Source organism: Aulostomus chinensis, chromosome 8 (genome assembly GCF_037954235.1).
Source record: "Aulostomus chinensis isolate RoL2024-O1b breed Wild chromosome 8, RoL_Achi_v1.0, whole genome shotgun sequence".
Taxonomy (NCBI): domain Eukaryota; kingdom Metazoa; phylum Chordata; class Actinopteri; order Syngnathiformes; family Aulostomidae; genus Aulostomus; species Aulostomus chinensis.
In genome coordinates this window covers 13648642-13673124 of record NC_141327.1, presented here as the reverse complement: position 1 = coordinate 13673124, position 24483 = coordinate 13648642, and the positions used below count along the sequence as shown (strand labels likewise).

General features: G+C 41.3%; 1 protein-coding gene across 2 annotated transcripts in view; it reads left to right on the top strand.

Annotated features, from left to right (window-relative positions):
- The window catches only part of LOC147257257 (zeta-sarcoglycan-like), a 345523-nt gene that overhangs the window by 66737 nt on the left and 254303 nt on the right, over positions 1-24483 (top strand). The window contains exon 1 of one of the 2 annotated variants that reach the window (XM_086211073.1): positions 15013-15472. The exons of the other annotated variant lie outside the window; for it this stretch is intronic. The gene's annotated coding sequence lies outside the window, so the exon portion shown is untranslated. Of the gene's footprint in view, positions 1-15012; positions 15473-24483 lie in introns of those variants that run through there. 2 annotated transcript variants of the gene reach the window in all.

The window sequence follows — 24483 nt, the reverse complement described above, 5'->3', positions numbered from 1 at the left end:
GTTGGTACTGTGTCATAATGTTGTCTGTATCCTCACTCACACAGCCAAATAAAAAAAAGAATTGACTTCGGTGACATGTCTGCCTCTGTTTCTTTCTCTTTCTCTTCCTCCTTTGCTCAACCCATCACTGTTTTACCTGAAAACCTCCTCCTCCCTCCTTCACTACCCTGTCAATCTCTCATTACACCCTCCCTGTCGTTATTTACTCATCTCAATTCCCCGTCGGTGTCTCTCTTCCCTTGTCCTAGGTGAATGCCATTTTGTCAGCCAGTTGTCAATTTCGCCCGCTGCTTCTCTCACAGCCTCCTTTTTTTTTCTTTTTCTTTTTTGGTGCCCTGCTGAAACACTAATGAGAGACTGCATGCTGTGGGATGGAAAGTTCAGAAGAGAGAAATAGGCTAAGCTGAGGTGCATATGAAAGAGGGATGAACAGAGAAAATTTGCTAAGAGATAAGCACAACCAAAAAAGTAGGGCAAAATGAGGCTGGGTTTGAAGGAGCAACCATGTGTGTGGACCAGTCGTCAATATTCTCCGACTTGATGATGAACGCTCCTGAAAAGTAAATGCACTCACTCTTGATTTTCTCAGTTTGAAAGAACAGAAACGGAGACGTGTTATTGAAGAGCAGCATTAGCATTCATTAGTCTGAGTTAAGTTCACTCTCATTTAGTAGCTCTTGAGATGAATATGTGGCTCTTTAGCTTAGTGCTCCACTGTGCTCCTCAGCTATTTTTTAACTGCCTGTCATATGTTGCCAGGCAGACGTTGCACTGTGGATTTTAAGATTTTTTTTCACTCAAATCAACCACTTGCCTCACCTGAACAGGAGCCACTGGTGCACACATTGAACATGCATTATTCATTAAACATGTTTAGCTCGTAGAAATTACTTAGTGGAGCAAAGAAAAAAAATTTTCATCTTATCAGAGATGCTAACACATCTGAGGCGCCCTTGGGCAAGAACCTTAACCCCAACTGCTCCAGTAACAGCAGATCAGACTGGTTGTACTGGGCAGCTTCCAGGTGGGAATGTGATCAGGGCATCCCTTTAAAAGAGAAGTACTGTAAAAGTGAATTAATGAAGAATTAACAAAAGGGTGGGACTGAAATAAAGTCAAGTCAGGAGCTGAACTCCATCCCGGGCTACTTTGGACATACAAACTGCTTTTGTTCTGGCTTTCCTGCTTTATTTTAACTGATGTTCTGGTTTTCTCACATTTTCTTGGAAACGCACTTACACTTGTTTAGTGAAATGCAACACCATGTGTTTAATTTTTTTTTTTCATTCGTGTCTGAAAAGCAAATGTTACAGGTCTAAGAAATGAGTATCGCAAACACAAATAGCACACATCTACTTGATACATTTCAGCTTCATTACTTTCTTGACTAAGTGCAATAGAGTCCAAATCTAAACAGTGTCAATAAAGCCCACATTCACTCGGGTCAGTTCCTCTCGCTGTGATTAACACATTGACTTTTACATTCAATAAACACCCTGAATAGTTAAAGTACATTTCCCCCCACAGTACTGAACTGGTAGAAGCATCATCATTCAATTTAAATTAGTAGGCATTGGCCCTTTAACTACACCTCCCATTAACCTGCAATAATCACTGAAACGCATCAGAAGAGATGCCTTTTTGACGTGTTTTAACATTAGATTTAACCAACAAACTAGGGATGGGTATCACTGATAAATCAGTAATAAATTTACTTCATTCAGTCATTCATTTTCTTTTCTTTTTTTTTTGGGGGGGGGGGTGCATTCAGCCTTGGAGCCATTTATGTGTCTGCACTGGGTCTTATGTTCCTGTAGCCTGCTTCCCTGTTGTATCGGGACACTCCCATAGATTATGTAACAGGTGACATGCTACAGGTTATGACTAATATACTGCCTCTTATATGATGGCTGTTTTGCAGTCATTGTCAGCAAGCATAGTAATTGTATTGAGAAGATGTCTGACTTGAACTGTGTAGCCTGTGTGATTGCTGTGTTATGACTACTCCGCTAGCTATGCGTGTATTTGTGTGGTTTAGCTCGACTTTAAGCAACATCTCTCTCCTTCTCCGCTCCACCTTTCCTTCTCCTCCGACTGTTCATTTTGTTGTAGGAATGGTCTGAAATGTTGTTGGGGGAGCAGACCGTTAATGCCACACAGATTGAAAAGTTTGGCTGGAGCAAAGGGGAGTTCTGGTCCAAGTGATGAGTGCTGCACCCAGTGTGTGACTTCTGCGAGGGGCTTCGACTCACTTCTGCTCGTTGTCGTATGGTCGGACAACTTGAATGTTCTCAGCGGGTCCAAACGGCTGTCAGACGTCCCAGTGGTCCAGGAGGGTTGTTGTCGAGGAGTGAGTTTGTTGGTGGATGAAGTAACAGTAGTGGTTTTGTTGTTTTCCAACTGTAAACACCAACGCCATCTTATATGCTGCCTGCTGATTATTAAGCATGAAAGTTAAAAAATTGTAATCTGGCAATCACTTAAATTTCTGCTTTGTGTTTATTATTTTTCTTTCCATTTTAAGAACTGCAAAACTGGCACTGACGATCCCCCCCCCCCCACACACACACACACACACATTGTCCCATAATAAAGACAGCCCATAGTGCTTTCTCTTTCATTCTCATGTACACTCACACACACAAATACAAACCCCGAGCACACTCCAGGGAGTGTGTTGGCATTTCACTGGAGCTCATTCTGTCATGCCGGTGTTGCAGAGCCTTCCAGACACCTCTCAGACAGATTGGCTTCTCATCTATAAGACAGCTGATAATGAATTTAAAGCACAGCCTTTGGCTGTGGCATACCTGTGGAAAGCACAATCCCAGACGATGAAAGACGCCCGGGATTGATACTGTGTGCATTGGCAAGACATAATAGTAGAAAAAGGCAGTTTTTCTCCCTTGCAAGGTGGTCCAAGGACTGAATGAGATTGTGTTTTCAGCCTTGTCCTCCTGGAAACTGTAAATTGACAGCTCAGTTAGAAAACACAATATCAGGGGGACCACCGCAGTGTCCCCGATGACATTCTGCTATCCTGCTTGGTTTTGTTTTGCTTTTCACGTGAGACGATATCAGCTTTAAAAAATTATGTCCGATTAAAAGAAAGCTGGATTTCTGGAGGCAAGAGTAGATTGTTATTCTTTGTTTGACAGTGACAATGAATAATACAAAAATGCAACCAATTCATTCAAAACAAACAAACAAACAAACAAACATGTTCGGAGTTGTGTTGCAAATGTGCTGCAAGTTTTAATGTTCATGAAGAGGCTAACAGTTCATTTAATGCGATGTGTTCTCGTGATGATTGTGGTTTTACGAGGGATGTAACGCTGTGCACAACATTTACCAGCAATCATTGCTGTGAGCCTTAAAATTACCTGGATGACTTCTGTTACACTGAGGTGCCAATACGTGTCTCAGTGCTTCCAGAAACAGCACTGAAAGGTTGTTGTTGGTTTTTTTTTTGGTTGTTTTTTTATTTTACTCCAGAGGGAAGCCAGACCACAAGCAAATCATTCCTCCAGTCAACTATATTTTGTTTCTTTGAAACAAATAACACTCCAAATAAACAATCCGAAATCTATCCGATCATTTGTTCTGGTTGTTTTAGGGCTAGAGGATATTTTTGTTCTGAATTAATGAATCCTATTTGCAAATAAGTCTGTCAAATGGGAACAAATGATTATTTAGAAACAGCTGTGTCTCAATATGCAGTGCGCTCTCATCTCCAGGCTCTCCGTATAACAACTGGAGACTTAATGGCAAGAAATGACATACATCATGGCGGCTAAACCTACTAATCTTTGGAAAAAAGTTAATCTAATCACGCGGCTGTGTGTTTAATGGACTCGCCCAGCAACTACAGAGGGGAAGATAGTTTATTTCTCCATTCCATCCACATAACATGGCACCATACACAGGTTTTCTTGCTCCTTATGATTATCATCATCATCATCATTATTATTATTATTATTATTATTATTATTTAGACTTATACAGGGCCTTTCAAGAAACTCAAAAATGCTTCACTAGAAAATAATCTGACTTTCTTGTGTTCATATTTGTCACTTTCATACTGGTCATTTTCCAACATATTCTCATAAAACGTTTGTATGTTATGCACAATTATGCATTATTCTTTCAAGCATAATCCGATGTTCAGCAACACAAGCTGTTAGTAAACCTGCACTGCAGTGAGAAGCTCGAGCAATATTTCTTTTATTCCACTTGGTTTGTGTTGGGGAACGATCACATTTTGATTAAAACGCAAATGAAAATATAAATGAATTTAAAAATGCTGCAAACGTCCTGACGTCGGGCTGAGAATGTCCTGTTTTGTTGCAAAGTCATTACTGGTTCCTGTTTACTATTACGCGGCTTTTACATGAATTATACTGCATTCCTTGTTGGTAAAAGACTGAACGAGTACATTCTTTAACCATCGTTCAAATTCGTTCAATGAGATGAACCAGAATACACACCCTGGTGAAAAGAATGCGGTGTGTAAAGTTTGTATGAGGAGGCAGAAAGTGTCTCAACTCCTGATTCAACCCTGTCTGACCTAAAATGACTGTAATGATCACTTGCTGAGTAATTAGTTGGTAGACAGTGGAATAACTTTTTTTTGTGTTTATCCCCTCTTAAAAACTTAAATTGAGTTGAGTGAGAAGCATAGACAGAAGCAGACTGTGGCAGAAAAGCAATATGGTAGAAGAGAGAGTCAAAGAGAGGTTTAGATGAGATTTCCAAGGGATGAAAGGCAGCTTGGAGATAATGAATTGCCCTCCTTAACCGGTGGCCAAAATGAAAAGGGGACACGTCTCTTACATACACGGCAAGAAGACAAAAACCGTAAACAAGCATACGCCATTATCAAGTGGATACTGGCTTTTACACTCTAATCCTAGTCAAATCCCTTTGGAAAGCAATGAGACTGGCAACATTACAGCCATTTTTGTGCGTGTGTGTGTGTGTGTGTATGTATGCGTGTGTGTGTCTGGGATAAAGTGGCAAAAGTGATCATGCAGAGTGTAAATCCCAGAGTTGAGTGTTAACCGTCCCTGAGGTTGTGTCTGTTGGAAATGAATTGCACAAACGCTCCTGGGAACCGTAAGCAGTAAAAAAATTAGTCTGTCCTCAAGGGTGGATTTTTTTTTAATTTTTTTGGGGGGGGGGCGTGTTTGAGGGGTTGTTTTATGTTTACTTTATAGCTTAAGTGCAAAGTGAACAAAAATAGCCTGCCACCCACACTCTTTTTTTCTTCATATTTTGCTCTTTGAAAACATGTCTCAATAATGGCTTATAGCATGAGAGCAAATTGGTGTGAAATACAGGTAATTTGTGGTCGCCCTGACATTCGTGAAAACACTGTACATGCTTTCATGCAGGGACCAAGCCTTATTTCAATATTCCAAAACATAAAATACACCCTTCATCCATGTATCAGGTTTAGAATTCGCTCCTCTTCAGCTGTATGACTGGATGAGGGAAGTAAGAAGGGAAAAGCAGATGTAAATAGATGAAGTGTAAAAGAAAAGAAAGAAAAAAAGAAAGTTTTTAGGTCAAACAGGACTAATGGTGCCCCGGCAAAATGCTGAGGAGAGAGGAATGAGAAGGAGGAGAAAGAACAAGGGAGGAGACGGATGTATAAAAAGCCAGTCCTGTCTGCTTCTGCCATCCCCCCTCGCCCTCCCCCACGAGGATGGTGTGATTGGGTAGAGATGAAAGGGAGACTTTGAAGAAAGAGTGATCCTTCCCTCTCTCCCTCACATGGGGGTGGGGGGGTGGATCAGAGCAGAGGCCCCTGACACAGGGAGAGATGTCAAGATACACACACACACCGAGTGCTTTTCACATTATGCACTTGACTTCTTTTAGAAGAGCTTTCAAAGGTGACCTTACTGGCCATTTATTTAGCTTTGAGCACAGCTTTCTAAAACTGACCATATGGGCATCTTTTACACTTCTGTCCATGCTGACCCCGCTAAACTGCTTTCGAAAGTCATGCCTCTCCCTGCTGCAACAAGACGACAGCTCAAAATCAAGCTCAAGATCTTTAAAGTAGCAGTTAGACATTATTCTTTGTGAAATCCTTTGTACCGTAATAAATGTTTTTTTTGTTTTTTTTAAATCGTTAGAAGGAAAATAAGGAAAATTTGTTCTTTGAATCTGAAGTATTCTTCCTCAGCAGTGTCAGCAACCATCCTTCTCAACCTTAATCAGTTTCATCAGTCGCACCTTAAAGTGACAATGTTTCAGATGCTCTCAAATAGATGTCTTGAGCCGACAAAAAAATATTTTTTTCTCCATCCCGCGTCACTTTGTTTTGCAATTCCAGAATGCAGAAAAAGTCAGTCATGTACAGAGGAGAAGACTTCCAGTTCAGGACGACCGTGAACAAGCAAGATAAGAGAGAGAGAGAAATATACGTGGCTGGCTCTTCCTGCATTCTCCAGTCTCAGAGAAGCGAGAAGAGAAAACCCTCTTTAAGAGCTCAAGACTTCTATTTGTGAGTACTTGAAATGCAAAAAAATACACATTTTGGCAAAGTATTGCTTTAAAGCTACCTTGTCCAATGACGATTTAAAACTTTTCTCACTCTGGATAAGAAATGCAGCAGCAAAAGAACAAAGAATAATAATAATAAGCTTTGAATCTTTGTACACAATCATCCGAGTTTTGCGGCTGCCTCTGAGGCGAGAGTGGTGAGTGGAGGAGATAAGAGAGCCTGAAAGTGCAAGATGGAGTACTCCAGTTGTTTGGGGTTGTGCCTGGGAGGATAATTTTGTCTCTACCATCAGAATGTTAAGACTATGTTCGTTATTCCCATAGTTTGTCTCTGTGTGTTGTGCCATGCTTGACATGTTTTATGAAAGCACCGGTTCTTCTAAAACTGCACGGGCCTACATCAGCCACTATACCATGCATTATAGAAATATGAGTTTAATATTACAGTTTTTGATATACACATTATATATATACATATAATCTCTGATTGAAAGATTGTTTATTATTGGAATGCAACCTAGCATACATATTTTGGACTTTTATTTCAGTTTTACCTTCATTTATTTCATCTTTTGTCTTTTAGTGAATGAGAGGTTTTGATTTGCAAAAACAGATAAAAGCTCCTCCTAAAATTGTTTAACAGGGAAACTACGGAAAAAAGACATACAATATCAATGAAATGTAGATAAAGTGTTGTAATTTGATTCCATTTTCACTCATCTTTTTAGTTTTTTTTTCATATTTATTAATTTTGATTCGGTGCTTTATTTAACCTTTATTGAACCAGCAAGTCTCACCGAGATTGAGACATCAGCGCCGTCTTGCCTGTAGTTGTCATAGGCTGACGTTTGGTCAACTCCTGCTGATGTCCACAGCCGACGTTGTGGGTACCCCCTCTGCGTCGCTTGACAACGCTGAGGGCAATCTGATAGATTTGAATGCAAATCGCTCATTTTTGGATGCTGACGAAAGGGGATTAGCCATGCAGGCAACACGGTCTCGCCCGTATTCTCTTACTCTAACCCTAACTACACAAAAGTATTAGATGAGAAAGCAAATTGGACCAGACAGAATACAGAATTGTAGGCCAGAGTCCTGCGTTGTCAGTTGAAATGGATGAGAATGTTAGAGACACAACCAGGCAACGCACATGGGGGACCCTCAATGTCGCTGTGGACGTCAGGGGGAGTCGACCAAATGTCGGTCTTTGACGAATAGGGGTGCGACCATGTTAGAGACATCAGCCTCATCGAATTTCAAATGTCATTGCTCTTAAACGAACAAAACGTAGAAGGCAAACATTACACAACCGTAGCAACTCGGTGTTATATTCGAAATGCTCACGTTCTCCATTCCATACATGCAGTCAATTCAGTCGCCGTTACACTGAGGGATCGCAGTATTCGCACCCCCAATATTCACAGCAGCATTTAACTGTTTTCATGTGCTCACAGAACTGACGGTATGGCAAGTTGTAAAATTATAAGGTGGGCCAAAATATTAATTGCTCTGAAATGTCACAGAATAAAGGAAGGGCAAGAAGATCCCTGTGGGATCACCCAAGAGCAAGCAAACACAAAGGACTGATGGAGAAGGCTGAAATAGATGACAATATGATTGTAACCACATTTAATTAAATCTGAATGAAATTAAATTTGATCCTCTCTGTTAAATGGGATTTGATGCCCCCATCGCTGTTACAAGAGGCTGGGTGGCCCAGTGACGAGGGAGATTGTCTCTAAGAGGATTCATGTTCAAGGTCTCGTGCTTTTGTGTCCTTCAGCGAGATTCTGTACAGCCTCCGAAGCTCTGGACCATACGGCCTGACCTCGATAAAAGGAGAGAAAATGAACCATTACCACAGTCGTCATCGGTGAGATGACAAAGGGCCGATGGCTGTTACAGTAACAATAGTTGCAAACTCTCTGACCCTTAACAATCATGCTGTGGCATAAAAAAAAAAAAAAGTTCATCATTTATTTTTGTGAAGCACTGCATGTTCGACACACGCAAGAATTTAAATTAAGAACACAAGTATAAAATGAAAGGCTGCTTAAAAATATTCTTGAATTACTTGGCGGTAAGCCCAGAAGCAGTCTACCTGACATGGTGTACCTCAAGCCCCCCCCCCCCCCACAAAAATGAACAAAGAGACAACAAAAAATAACAGCAATATAAGGTCCTAAATAAAGGAAAGCTAATTACTCACTGTATATTCAACTTGTTGTGTTAATTGGGGACAGCGTGGCTCGGAGTTAAGGTCAGATCTTTGCTCCCCTAGTGACTGTGTTGAAGCGTTCTTGAGCAAGATACTGAACCTCTAATTGCTCCTGACAAGTAGGTGTGTGTGTGTGTGTGTGTGTGTGTGTGTGTGTGTGTTCTTGTACTTGCTACATATGGAGGACTAGTATATGTATTTAAGCAACAGAGGTAGGACATTTTTGGAAAGTGATGACATTTTAGCTGGTCCTCACATTTTCAAAGGGCTGTTTGAAGGTCAAGACTTGGTTTTAGGATCGAGGTCAGAATCAGGTTCTGGTTCTGATTAGGGTCAAGGTTAGGGTCAGGCAGTCAGTTGGGATGGTTAGATTTAGGGTGAGGGGCTAGGGAATGCATTAAGTCAATGAAAGTCCTCATAAAGATACAAGTACAAGGGTTTAAGGTGTGTGTGTCTGTGTGTGTGTGTGTGGATACACTTGGTTTTTTGTTACATTTTGAGACCTTCTCTGACATAAACACTGATCTTATCAGGCCCTCGAGTCCTCATGGGGACCAAAGACCTGTCCTCGTGTAATGTCATAGTACAATGTAACTTATGAATTCCTGGTCAAAGAGTTGCAGTTTTAATTGAAGTTAAATTGGGATTGGGTTTAGGCATCAATTAGTTATGGTTAGGATTAGGATATCAAGGAAGGAGTCAAGGGAGTCCTAATAATGATAGCTACGCAAACATCTGTGTGTGTGTGTGTGTGTGTGTGTGTTAGCAGATAAATGTGGCTGTATTGTAAAACGTTTTGAGTACCTCCAAAGTAGAAAGTCTAGGATGAAGCTGTATAAAATTGAGTCCATTTACCAATTCAGTGGTTCCCAAAAAACATTAACATCCAGGTTGTGACAGGGAGAACCCACACACGGATGAAAACATCTTGTCTTGGTGAGCCTCGGGTGGGTGGGAGCAGGTATTCTATTTCGGGAGAACCTGAGACAGCTGGTTGAAAAACATCAGCACAACAATTTCTGGTTCTAATCTCACGCCTGGGATGAGCTTTACATCACCTTTATGTCATCTCACATTTCATCTCCGACCATGTTAGTGTTCCACTGCGTAATGACTGAGAACCTACTACCCTCTAAAGTCTTCAGATCCTCATCAAAGAGGGTGCTTTTCCTCCTTGTTATTCTCTCGCTCTCTCTTTCTCTCTCTCTCAATCTCTCAAGGCGCTTTCAAACTGGCCACCAAGTTGCTAATGCGCCCGTCTTTTCTGTGGCTCGGTCCGAGGTTTCAGACAGAGTGCGGCAAATTGGGGGTCAGTTTTCGCCCGGCAATATTCCTCCCCCGAGGGTACACTTATTGCCGCCTCCACTGCTATGTGAATCCAAGCTGTTAATGTGTCGATGATGACTCAAACTTGCAAACATATCACTCGCCGGTTCTCCCGCATCAAACACCTCAGAGAATGTCAACACCGACGCTGCCGTTTAGAAACTTACAGACTGTCGTGGGGCAAAATATTCTTCCGACGCATCGTCACTTCAGCAAGATGAGCACCTGGGGAGCCGCTGAGTTCAGGGAGCTGCTAACCGTCACTGCCGAGAGAACCGTGGATAACCAGCTCACGGGACTGTGAAGGATGGTTTGTTGTATGAAAAGTTCGCGGAGGACCTTGGTCGATGTGGCTATATGGATGAAGGAAGGTCACTGGCAAGTTGAAAAACTTATGAAAAAAGTACCACCAGGTATGTGACCACAACAGCAGCAGCGGCAGAGGGAGGTTGGCCTGCCAGACTGTCACAGGGCTGAATATTCTCCTGACAAATATGTTGGAGGTCACTGTTCACGGGCAACTCCGTGCTGCATGTTTATGCCCATACAAGTGGCGGCTTTTTTGGAAAGTGGAATATTATGCCTCCATTTCACACAAAAAAAACAGCAAATTCCCGCCTCTACCGGGCGACAAATTTGGTGCATTCTGTGTCTAAAAAGAGCTTCATACACACATGCACACATTCACGCACGTGCCCACACATTCAGATTGTCTTTTAGCCCTATAAACATGACCATCTGAGCTGTATCCTTCCTGACTTGATTAGATGAATGTTGTGCATGTATGCGCGCATGCATGTATGACGGTGTAATATGATTACATCGTGGTGTATCACCTTGAAAATCAGACATAATCTGTCACCAAATTATAAACACAACTTCACACCTAAAAGAGAAATAGAGAGAAAGTTTGTACCTGTTGACCTCATGGGTAGAAGGCTTGAAACACACACAAACATACGTCCACACAAACACATATGCATGCACAGCACTTATCTATTCAACTGAAAGAGGTTTGGGATGCCTTCAGTAATGAACATAAACAACAGGTAGTTGGGACAGAGAACTTCCTTTTAATTATTTTTTAAGACACACACACTCTTTCTCTCTCTGTCTGTCTCTCTCTCTCTCTCACACTCTCTCTCACACACACACATACACACACACACACACACACACACACACACACACACACACACACACACACACACAGTCAAGCTTGATTTGGTTCCTGTAACTGATGTCTGGAGATTGTCACATCTGAGGTTGTTATGTATTGCTATGTGGGTGGACTGAGATGAGAGTGTACCATGGATGATTGCATCTCAGGCAGCGCGTTATAGTTCGCTCCAATTGTCATGTTACATGTGAGTGTGTGTGTGTGTGTGTGTGTGTGTGTGTGTGTGTGTGTGTGTGTGTGTGCTGCACATCTTGTGTTTGGGCGCTTGGTTTTAGTATGGCCACCAGGTCCCAAAGGATGGCAGGTTGGAAGAAAAAGCGCAAGGGATACCAGAAGGGATTTACAGTTGTCAGAAGGAGTATTTTTTCTAAGTGATCTCCATTGGCATGATGCTGCCAGTTTATTCATTTTAATCTGTTTTTAATTCTTTAATTTTATCACGCATCTAAGGACATGTGTCTCTAGTGGCACCTGTTTGCTCTGTCCAGCTCTCGCCATCTCCATTTGTGAAGGTCAAAAACCCACAATAGATGAAATAAAAATAGCATAAACAAAATATGATGACTCGATTGCTCTTCCAAGCAGGGGAAGAAGCCTTTTATAACATTTTTTTTACTGGCAAATATATACTTCTGCCTACGCAATTGTTGTAAGACATATAGATACGTCAACTTGTGTAAGATGCAATCACAATGCATGAGGCCATCGTGTCACAGTCCTCAGTGTGTCCATGGGGTGCAGTCCACTTGCACCTTCAAGTGCATTCAATTGAAATCAGATTAACACATTTCACACAAGTCGTAAATTTGACTGTAGTACTGCAGTTTTCCCGCACTGTGAACTAGAACATACATGCTCTACACCAGCCTGCTGAATGAGCAGGAGTTATGCTCCTTCTGCTTTGTGAGCGCAATGCAGCACTGCAGCCTGACTGATAGCTGAACACATTGTGGATTCCAACTCTGCAAATGTACTGAATAAGAGAGAGACAGAGACAGACAAAGAACTGTAATATATTCAGTGAAGCAGCAGGAGGTAGAGTGTGAAAGTCAACAATTTCAAAGTTTATTTGCTTATGCAACAGCTCCATACGCTGATTTTCATCATCCTTCAAATTTGGTTCAGTAGAAAAGTCTAAGAAACTTAAGACTGTGGGACTGTTGTATGAATGCTATGTTGTTCTCCTTTCAATAGGTCTGCTCCATTTTGCGTATGTGTGTGCGTGTGTGTGTGTGTGCGTGTGTTTGAGGTGAATAATAACTTTTTTCTTATTACCCTTGATATGCATGCTGCTTCCAAGCTTTGCACACTGAAGTTCAATTACTGAGTTCCCTCTGGCTTGCCTTTTATCACAAAATAAGTAGCTCCTCAATACTGTGTGTGTGTGTGTGTGTGTGTGTGTGTGTGTGTGTGTGTGTGTGTGTGTGTGTGCGCGTGTGCATCTGTGTGTGGTGATACATAAGAAGTCATTACATAAGAAAGCGTTAAAACATGTTCTGAGGTTGTTGGGTTTTTTTTCTGCATGTCCGACACAGGATGAACACACACGTTTGTCTTTCAGACACACAATCATACATACAAGTACATATACTGATGCAGCAACCTCAAATTTCAAAGGCAGGCACCAGTCTGGTCCGGCAGTAATCTAACTGCATGATGAATTCCATTTATATAACAAAACTAACTATTTTGGCTCTTAAAGCAGCATAGTTTTTCTTGGTACCACTGCAAGTGAAGTCAGCGCTTCACTCAATTGCCACGCGCAGTATGTTTGCAGTATTTTCTTATGGTATCATTCCATCCCTGGCCATATTACTCTAATCATCATGAATACATAAAGCTTTAGTATAAAGCCCGTGCAACAGAAAGAGCAGCTGAATACAAGCAAAGTCAATCTCCTGGTAGACCCATGAGCCATCGCAACTGGGTTCACGCACATTCCCTTTGTCTTAACGTTAAACAAGAATTCCGCAAGGTCACATCTGGACCACGCCGCAGATCGGCCCGGGCACCGCCAAGCTGCCGTCTCAGATTAATGCTTAAGCCGCAACTATCCTTCAAACAACCAAAGCCCAACGAAGCCAGGTCTTAAGGACTTGGTTTGTTACCTGCAAAAGGAACATGTTCTCACCCATTGCGGTCGTGATGAGCGGATTTTCCTATAAAGGTGACCACATTTATCCACTGACCATCTTGGTGGCAAGAAGTAACAGACAGATGCACAATTCTGGAACAACCCTGCGTTTGCTCTCTGTCCTGTGACATTTGCGGAAACATCTGTGTTAATATTGCAGTGAGAGCTTGAGTCTCCTCATCATAAGTGCGGTGTATTTGTCTAGTAAAGTACCCGTAAGATGTGACACTTGAAGAGATTTACTCTTTCTCAGTGACATTTATTGAAATTTCTGTGGTCTGAATAAATGTCAGACAAGAAATAAATTCGAGAAGCTGCATTAAAATAAAATGTTGCATTTTATTGTCTTCAAACGTAACTTCATTAGATGTTGTAGATTTTATCTGATTGGTTCGTTAGAAAATTTAAAAATTTGAATCATTTCATATCTATTATCCAACAATAAACTGCAGGACCTCAATTTAAATAGATTTAATCAGTTATTTACTTTACTGTACGATTCACTTTACTTTACACATCAATAAAATACTGTTTGAATTTGTAATTCAAATGCCAGACAGTCGTTTTTACAGTATATTAGCAAGGGAATGTTTGAACTGAGGATTGTCTTTCGTATTATTCTTGCATCTTTTTTCCTTGAGCTACAGTTTCTAGATATGCAAATATTCATCAAGGCAGGCCTCCATAAAAGCGACATACAACATTAATAAATAAGCAAATAAATAGAGCTAAATAGAGCTTCTAGATGAAATATCCTCATCTGTTTCTGTATCTGTTCAATCCGAAAACGATCTGTCTCCGGATGTGGACGTGGCCTGGACAGGGGGTGAATTTTATTTTGGTTTTTAACCAAACAAAGTTTTGATCAACTCTTTGGACCCTAGCCCTTTTAACTTTGGGACAGTGCACAATCAGAAACAATCCCTCTCTCTCTTGCTCAATTTCTTCACTTTGACTGGAATAAAACCAAAAACAGTTTTTAACGAATAAAAAAATAATTATATTTCTCACTGGAAGTGTAAAGCAGTTCGTGTGCTAACATGTCACATGCCACTTCTAATTTAGTGCCATTCTTTCAAAGATTGTTTGGATTTTCTTGGACTAAAACTTCCTTTGAAATGAAATAAATGACCTGGAAGAACCCACATCTTTTGTATTTGATACGAATGAGTAAAAAAATCATTGGTGAAATCCTTGTGATTCCCTACGTTATTGATTATTTGGTCCACACGACTTAAAAACCATGAGATTTAGGATTTGTGTGATGTACATGATGTTTGGGTTCGACTCATATTTCCGGGAATCTTGTGCAGTGGGCGGGGCTTATATTATTATTATTATTATTATTATTATTATAATATATGCATTCATCATGGGAATGTCAATATTGCTCTTTTGCTGTTATAACATTGTTTAGGTTAATTTTGTTCAGAACGTATTTTTTTTGTGGAAGATACGGAGCATTTGCGGTCAAAGAATATTTAGAAGCCTAACCGTTCTGGTCATCACCACGACTGAGGTGGCTGTAAACGTTTAGGCGTGCTAAACCGGGTATAAAGTTGGAAGGCAGCAGTACTGCACTTGTCAATCAATTTATAGACTAAGAATAACATGACCAGCTGGAGAAGGGAAGTTAATGCTATAAGCATTTGCCTGAAAAAAAAAAATTGCATCTACAACCCACAGAATAACCACAGAATAGAGATTCCCAGCAGCCATAATGAGTCATTCAACACAGGTGTTAATGGGGGAAAACTGCACCAGCTCGTTAGTCGCACCTGTGTTTGCTATTTCCTTTAAAAAAAAATGGCAGTGACAACGGCTGAGGGACATGTTTACTGTGAAATTGAAGGGAGCAAAGACAGAGATGATGAAAAACACAAGGAGGTGGAGGAAAACGAACGGACCGACTTCCAGGGAAAAGCAGCAGATGAAAACCAGGATGCAGGAGTAGTTGAAGCTGCAGTAAATGGCTTTCTGGAACTGCCGTATAACTGATTCCTGTGCTAGCTTAACTTTAGCGCCGTGGGCCCTGTAGCCCAAGTAGCAGCCTACCAACTCAGAGGCTTCGCGCACAGAAGGGCAGCACACCTCATACCTGGTAAGTCAGCTGGATGTGTTACCTCCTGGGGAAATCTTATGTGGTCAAAGATGTGTTCTGAGGGTGTGTGTGAGCTTTGCTTCTAGGTTTTTAAAAAAAAAAAAAAAAGTTTTCTGTTTCTGGTTTCTCAGTGGCCTTGAGTGTTGGCTGGATTTCCTTTTTCAAAAGTTATTTTTATATGACATGCATGTTACTATTTTGTTCTTTGTTGTTGTTGTTGTTGTGTTTTTTTTTACCAGTGTATAAATGGAGGAAAGGTAAGCCGACCTAATAATTTCAACACTGAAAGTGGTGAGGAAAGGAGCACTTTAAAGTTGTACCGCATCCAAAAAAAATTCTATTTCCCTTTCAAGGACTCACAAATATGCACCCTGAGCTCAAAAAGATATCTTTTCATCCACTTTCTGCATTCTAGAGTCATAAAAGTTCCTATTTGTGAGGACGTGGAAGACAAACTACACATTTTTGCTTAAGTATCACTTCATGTTTATATATTGCAAAAACGTACCTACAGAAATGGGGCCTGGTTGCTAACTGCCTGCTAGCCCACCATTCAGGTAAGGTATTGTAGTCATAGAACCACCTCAGATTGCCTACTAATGAGTCGTTCAGGACAACAAAGGAATTCTGACAAGGAGATTTCAAATGGATTCATCATTACGTTGCCACCCAGCTGGCTTAGAAAAGAACTTGTATTAGCAGGTCACGAAATTAGTTGTTAAATTTTACACATTGAGCATTTCATATATTGTACATCAGGCGGCACGGTGGTGCAGTGGTCAGCACTGTCGCCTAACAACAAGAAGGTTCCAGGTTCATGTCCCAGCTCCAGCACAGGATCTTTCTGTGTGGAGTCTCCATGTTCTCCCTGTTCCTGTGTGGGTCCTCTCTGGTACTCCAGCTTCCTCCCACAGTCCAAAGACATCAAGAGGGGACGAGGCTGATTGATACTCTAAATTGACCGTAGGTGTGACTGTGAGTGTGAATGGTTGTCTGTCTCTCGCTGAAGGTTGCTGGGATAGGCTCCAGCCCCCCCCCCTACACACACACACTCTTAACAGGATAAGAAGTGGGATGAGAAAATGGATGGATGGATATTGCACAACCAATTGTGAGCTAAAATACTGACAATCAAGTAAGTTATTAAACTGTTGAGGAAGAAGGCTGCAAAACCAAACCACTCTTTTTATCAACTTGGAGATTGATCCTCTCAACTTTCCACTAGCCTTGAATGCAGCAGACTGTACTAAAATCCTCTCTATCTGCATGAATACTGCTGACATCCCAGCTCACTGTATATCAGACTTCACAAGTTGCATTTCACTTGCATGTTAATTTGAATATATTCAATCTAATCAGTGACTTGTTAAAAAGGAGAGATAATGAAAGAGAATGTTTCTATGAATAGAGAGGATGAGAGAATGAATGACGCTAAACAGAAAAGAAAGGAAATGGGATGAGGTTGGCTGTAAAAATAAGGTAGAACGAGAGCGGCGGAGAGAAAATATGGGAGAAAAGAGCAATGAGGAGAGGAGAGAAGAGAAATGAGAGGGGAAAAGCTAAAAAAAGAGCAACTGTGATTCATGTCAGTCGGGCATTTCTGCATCATCCTGTATTCACTAGCTGATGATCTACTGCTACCTCAGACATCTGTGTGTGTGTGTGTGTGTGTGTGTGTGTGTGAGAGAGAGAGAGAGACTTTATATAGTGTCTTCTCTGAGGCAGTGGTGACAAGGTTTGGATAAGGACACAGATAAGACAGGAAATGTGGTTGTAAATTATACACACACACACACACGGAGCAGTAGTATGCACAGGTTGACCTTGACTCCGACTGCTACCCTCCACCTCTCTTAAGCATGTTGTGTATTATCCTCCCTCTCCTCCCGCCTCTGAAAACTGATGCTTATCTACTTTACAGCAGATAACTGAGAGCGCACAAGAGGGAGAGAGAGAGTGAGAGAGATGAAGCGATATGGAGTGTGTGTGTGTGTGTGTGTGTGCGTGCGTGTGCGATAGAGAGAGAGAGAGAGAGAGAGAGAAATGATGATGGAGGAATGGAAGAGGTTTTTGCTAGAGGAGGAGAGATGGAGGAGTGAAACTGAGAGGGTCTGAATAATAGATAATATACCCAAATAATAGATAGAGAGATGGGCAGAACTGATGTGCTGGAGAGTGTGTCCTACATTCCTTCATTTGCCAAAGGAGATGCGTGAATGGAAACGATGTGTGCTGTGCGTGCGTGCATGTGTTTCCCAGGGAGATCTAACAATTTGGGGAAAAAACACAAACCTCCCAACTTTTTTCCTTTTTTTTTTTTGACGTGACTGACGAGTGTCAAATATGGGTAAATGGGCTGGTCGTCCAGACTCATATATTCTTTGAACAGATTTGAAATAGAAATGATGTTGGCTAGAGGTGAAGAAAGGAGAAGCTGCAGTAGAGGAAATGAAAGATCAGTGGAGTCATAGCAAGATAGGAGCTAGTGTTTTTGGAGCCTCTGTCATTCCAGATAGATAGAGGCTATTTCAGTTTTTGTAGTTTCAAATTTGTAATATGGGAGCTTCAGACACCATGGACGTCCTCCACTGTACTTATGGTGAAACAATGTTGACTATTTGGGGACTTTTGTTCTAGGTCTTTGCGTAAAGACCACATATATAAGGATATTGAAACTCTTTGTCTTTTAAGGAATGACACTGATAAAATTTCAGACTGCTCTGAGCTCTGTTGATATTCGACAAGCCTTCCAACTTCTTTACAAGTACAGAAGAAGAAGTGCGTAGCTGGTGTCCTCCCCATGTCCTCGACTAACTAATGCAATGCAGACCTCTTGCCTTCTTACCTCTACTTCTGTTTATCATCGCTGAATAGATAACATTTTTATCTTAAAGATTGCACGTTGAAGTACAGTATGTCCTGGCTAAAGGTCAATGTGCCCTTGACGAAGGCCTGCATGTTGTGGTTTTGTTGCATGTTGCACTAGCAGGGCCTTGCATCATTCCTTTTTTTGAAAGACTTTTGGAAATCAGTGTCTTCATGCATCTCCTCCCCCTCCTCCTCCTCTCTGCAGTGTTTAAATAGGTTATCCTGCATGGCCACTGCAGTGTGCTGCTCTGTAAGCAGTGGGAGCATTCATAGAAGTACCCAGTTATGTAAACTACACAAAAAGTATTCCAGGTAAGGTATGGCAATCAAATACACCAAGTATATTGTGTTTGCACTGCTGCACCCGTGTGTGTGTGTGTGTGTGTGTGTGTGTGTGTGTGTGTGTGCTTCTGTATGTGACCGAGTGCCTCCTACACCCTGTCTATTAATACAAGTATTATCCATTGTGACTCATTCTAAGGCTAACTCTGCATGCTGACTCATAACTATCATGCTCCACTAGCACAAATTGTCACTCACTTTTAAAAATTAGCAGCTCCACATTGCACATCTGTGCCTTGGCTGAAACTGGTCTGGATTTCTTGAGCTGGAATGAGTCTAATTCATCTGGAAGTCAATAGCACCAACGCTGAGGTAAATCCTGGTTTTCTCAGCAGGCTCTAATTTGTGAGTTCAGCAGTCCCTTGGTCAACTCTGTCTTGGGTCTTCTCAAGATGAAACAGTGCAACCCATTAGGACTTTAATGATCCACTCACAATAAAAAAGACACATTCGTTAGGGATTAGGAGGATTCCCCTGGTCAAAGCTGCACCTATTATATCTTCATGTGCAGACTATGAGCCTTTAGTAGATTTGTGTTTGTGAGAGAAAGAGAGTTTAGTTGCACAAATCAATATGCTGGGTGCAGCTTTACAATGCAGTTTTATCCATTCTAAATAGTTAAAGAAAAGGAAATCATTACGCTGTGGTCAATGTATGAGAATAGGAAGAGAGATACTATGGGCGAGGACAGTCTGATGATTGCATGTGTTGAAATACATCGACATGTTCGGTCTGGTTTCCATTACATTCAGAATCATTGCTGCTCTTTCCACAGGTGACTCTCTTCATGCATGTAATCTTTAATGCATATTCAAAAGGCCAATTATGATGGTGGTGTATTGATGTAGCACAGTGATACCAAGGCTAGCTCGAGCAATCTCCCTCCACGCGGAAACTCAAAACTCACATATACACTGAAATAAATATAAATGCACACTATTTTACCAAAAAACAAACAAAAGCAATGGGTTCAAAGTTTCCTGTTAAATGGCAGGGAACCTATGCTGGTATTTCACAGTGCAGTGCACCTCCTTCATATAGAATGAATGAGATTATTGTTTGAGGATTGTCTTTTTCCGTTCCTACAGAGCTGTGTGGAGTTCATAAATATTTCCATGGCATGCAACATGAAATAGGGGATGTTTGGTGAATGGGGGGCCCCTGGAGACATTTTCAGCCTCCAAAAACTTCATGCAAAACCCAGCGACATGAGACAAACCATTATCATGCTAAGAAGGGATGTCATGTTGATGGAAAAAGAGACAATACATAGCCTCATCCATGTTCCCTAAGTTGATCTGTAGCTTTGTGTGATGTCAATGACATCCACCACTCAGGAAAAACTTCACGTCAGCACAATGGCACCATCTGCATGATAGAAAACAGGATTCAAAACAGGAGGATTGTTCTCCAATGAATCCATCCAATATGTGATTCAAAGCAGTGAAATCACTCAAGGCTGAGCAAGATACGGATCCCCAAATACCCCTGATGAGCTGGTTGGCACCTTGCTTGGCAATCACCATCACTGTGTGTGTGTGTGTGTGTGTGTGTGTGTGTGTGTGTGTGTGTGTATGAGAAAGTTGCATTGTAACGAGCTTTTAGCACCATGGCTATAAAGAGACGCATTATAAATGGAGCCTATGGGAACCAGTGTCACATAAGCAAGCATCATACAGGCAGTTGCATGATATCTGTTGCGAGTAGTTGGCCTTACACAGTCATGCAGATACAGCAGATAACACTCTGACCCCAAACCAGTGTTGTGACGAGCTCCGTGTGGTCCACATACGTCTGAGATGGCTCACTGTCAGAAAACTAACATTTACAGCTGCAGTAATCAGCTGAAATGTCCTCCTGGCTCTTTTGCTGTTGACTTGTGACATCAGTGGCACGTGATATCAGTTATTGACCCCATCATTAGGAACACCTGTGCAGTCATCATAGCTTCCAATCAATATCTTGCTATTTGCCAACTGTGCAAAGGGTGCAACATCTTGATCTCTTTCGTGTGAAGAGAGGGCAAATATTCACAAATGCTTTGAAGTTGTGACTTATACAAATTGAAAACGACTGCAAACGTAAAGGTAAACCATAAATGGTTCATAACTGACTACTACTTGACAAGCAGACTCTGTGGCTGGGGACAAATACCATGGTTTAACAACAACCTCAAATCCGGTTATTTTTCTGAGGATGACCATGACAACAATCGCTCACTGCACATTCTTTCACGTTTTTCCAACTTCTATTCATTAGTTTGTTGGCACAGTGTTGTTGGCTGTTTAAAAATTTACTCCAGCGCCCTGTATGGTCGAACATGTATCCAGTACTGAATTGGTCGATACCAGTGAGCGGTGTATCTCTAGAGCACACCAATACACATAAACCTAAATGATACACTCCCCACCCCACACACTCACTCACAAACTGTGTGGTGCTGACTCATGGAGATTAGAGGAGAATAATAATCCTATTATCCTGTTGTCTTTCCCCAATGTCTTCTATTACGCTTGACAAGAGTGGAAAGGAAGTGTGTATGTGTGTGTGAGGGAGAGAGCGAGTGAGTGAGAGAAAGAGAGAGGTAAAGTGTTTTTGATGTGCCAACACGTGTGTTTGCTCTCATTGTGAATGTACTTTACATGGATACTTGCATGATACCAGCTAATTAAACCAAAGATAAATGCACAGCAGCGACATAAAATGTACTTTTTTACCAAACACAAAGGTTCTGGTCACTTGGCTGAGTTGAATGCTGTGTGTGTGTGTGTGTGTGTGTGTGTGTGTGTGTGTGTGTGGCCCAGTAGCTAATGGTCAAAAGGCTGTATATGAATATAGGGCCGGTAATATCCATTAATGTCAATGGGAAATCAATTGTTGCCATGCAGTGGATGTAAGTGTGGGTTTTAAAAGCATCCAAATATTTTTTTCATCTCTCCTGTGCTTCACCCCTTTATTCTATTCCCTTCCCGTATATTTTTCTGCATCATCTCTCATCCATTTCTGCACTCTGACCATCTGAGTCTCTCTCTCAGTTACATCTTAAGTTGTCAAGTTATTTTTGAGTAATTCTCCTGCACCTTTATTTCTGCCTTTTGTCTAAGTCTCTCATCTGTTTCTCAATCTCTGTCTCTGTTCTGCCCTGCCTGTTCTTCTATCATCAAGGTGATTTAAGTATGAGGGTATCACTCTCCACCCACTAAATATCCTCAATTATTCTTTAAAATATATGGAGGAGGGACAGGCAGGCAATGCAGCTAAATTGACTCATTTTATAACACACACACACACACACACACACAGAGCAATTACCCGTGAAGGTGCAGGTTTTGATGGTCTACTACTTGACACTTGCAGCTAAGTGTTGACCTGTTGACCCTAAGCTTCTTGGTATAGCTGCTTCTTAATGACTTTATCTCAACCCCCACCCCCACCCCCCCCGCACAAACTATTACTCTGTCGCTAGCACTTTGGACCTCCTTCCTTTCTCTCTCCTGTTTTGCTTTATCCACACTGTAGTACCTGTGTCTCTCTCCACCCATCGGCCCGTGACCAACAACCAATTGTCTTTAAATTTCACATACTGTTGCTACACAAGTTGAAGGCAGTTACAGCCATGCAGAAAGGCGCATGCATCCACAATCGGTATTTTGCACACTGACACACACACACACACACATCCTTGTATCTTTGTGAGTCTTTTCATTGATATAATGCATTCCCTACCCCTCACCCTAAACCTAACCATCTCAACTGACTGCCTGACACTAACCTTGAGCCTAATCCGAACCAGAACCTTATTCTAACCTCGACCCTAAAACCAAGTCTTGACGTTCAAACGGCCCTTTGAAGATGTGAGGACCAGCTAAAATGTCCTCACTTTCCAAAAATGTTCTCACTCTGTTGGTTAAATAGGTATTCTAGTCCTCAATATGTAGCAAGTACAAGAACACACACACACACACACACACACAAAGCCCTCCAATAGATGGGAAGTAGATAAACACACATTTTTGGTCACTGAACCAGAGAGATCCCTGTGTTTCCTGCATGTTGCACCAATACTGTTTTAGTCTTTGGTTCCCATGACAATAGGCCTTTGATGGAGGTGGTTGCTATAGTAACCCAATACAGTCAACTGTAACTACAGATATTTAGCATTCATCTGTTCTCTGACTAGTGTGTGTGTGTTTCTCACTCATTCATGTTTGCCTCTTCACTATTAGTCTGTTTGCTTTAATCACAAGTCTTTTTGTCCATGTAATGAAACAAAAGCATGTTTCTTACACGTCATCTTGTTTTGCATTTTCAGGAGATGTGGATGAATGAAATGTAAAAAAAACATGTTCTTATCTGCTGAGGTGCACATGAAACAGGCAAAACTCTGAAAGTTGGCCTTTAACATACTCGTGTAAGTGCTAAAACAGAATTGGAGACAAGACAATTCAGAAAAACCATACACCATGTCCAAAATTTATAAGAAATCAGTAACAAGAAACTGGACTCACTAAAATCTTTCACACGAGTTACACTTCTCATAGGAAGAAAAAGTGATTTCAATTTAATCTATATTTCTACATTAAATAGTAATCATTTATAGTAATGTCTTGCTTTATACAAAAAGTACCTAATTGTGTGACTAATTGATTTCATCTCATGTCTGGGCCCTTTGCATGCACGCACACACACACACACTTAACACAAACAAAAGAAGCTCGGTGCTTGGTAGTGGCAGCGTTTCTGCTAGTAACAGCATTTATAGTTTATCAGTGACTTTGCAAGGCTCGTCTCAAATATCCGTAATCTGGAGAGTAAAGTTTTATTGTTCGTGCGAGACATGGGTCATTTGACATCACAAAAGGGCAAAGTCATCCATAATTTGATGTCACTATAAATGCATGACCTGCACCTTTGCCTAGAGCGGTTTCCATTTTTAACTGGTTGGTGCTACGAGTCGCATAGCATCACCAGTCCTCTCTATGATCTCAAGAGTTCTCACTTTGATCACAAAATTCTAACTTTCATCTCAGACTTTGATCTCTGACACTCAGAGTTCACCAGTTTGACATCAATTTTGAGATAATTGAGTCACAGACAAACATACTGAAAGAGATTTCTTGCTTTTATACATTTACAGTAGGAATCAGTTGATTAGAATGTTGCACAAGCAATACAAATGGAGCACTATACCAAGTTTTGTTGAAATCCACCAGGTAGATTTTGCAAACTCCTGCTGACAGACAAGCAGACGACTACCATTATTGCTTCATCTACTTGCTTGTTTTCCCTTTCAAGGCCAGCCTGAGGTTGATCAATGGCATCAGATTACAAGGTCAGGGCTGTTCACGCTCACCCTCTTCATGATAACTGAACTAACTTCGAAGTGAGCATGTGTGTGAGAGATTAGGCGTGTTCAGATATCCAATGATTCATCATTCCATTTGAATGCTCCGATTTTGAATCACCGTCTCCTTTTGTTCATGAGCAGCATCACATAAAATGTGTGAGTATAGCTTTCTTCTGTAAGTGTGGGGAACAGTTGGCTAAACAGCAAATCCCAAGCATGTCCCAAGCTGCCCCTAATGAGAGAGCGAACTGCCTACAGAGGCTAATGTTAGACACAGAATGCCCTTGTTGCTTCGGCTCGCTAGCCTCATGCTACAGCTCCATATGCCAGTGCACACTTTCAAATTCTTGATAAAACACAAGAATAGGATTGAGTATTTCCTTTTTTTTAAATTTCCTAAACAGAACCATTTTATATGTTGGGGACAAAGAATCAGTTCACATACACAGGGAAA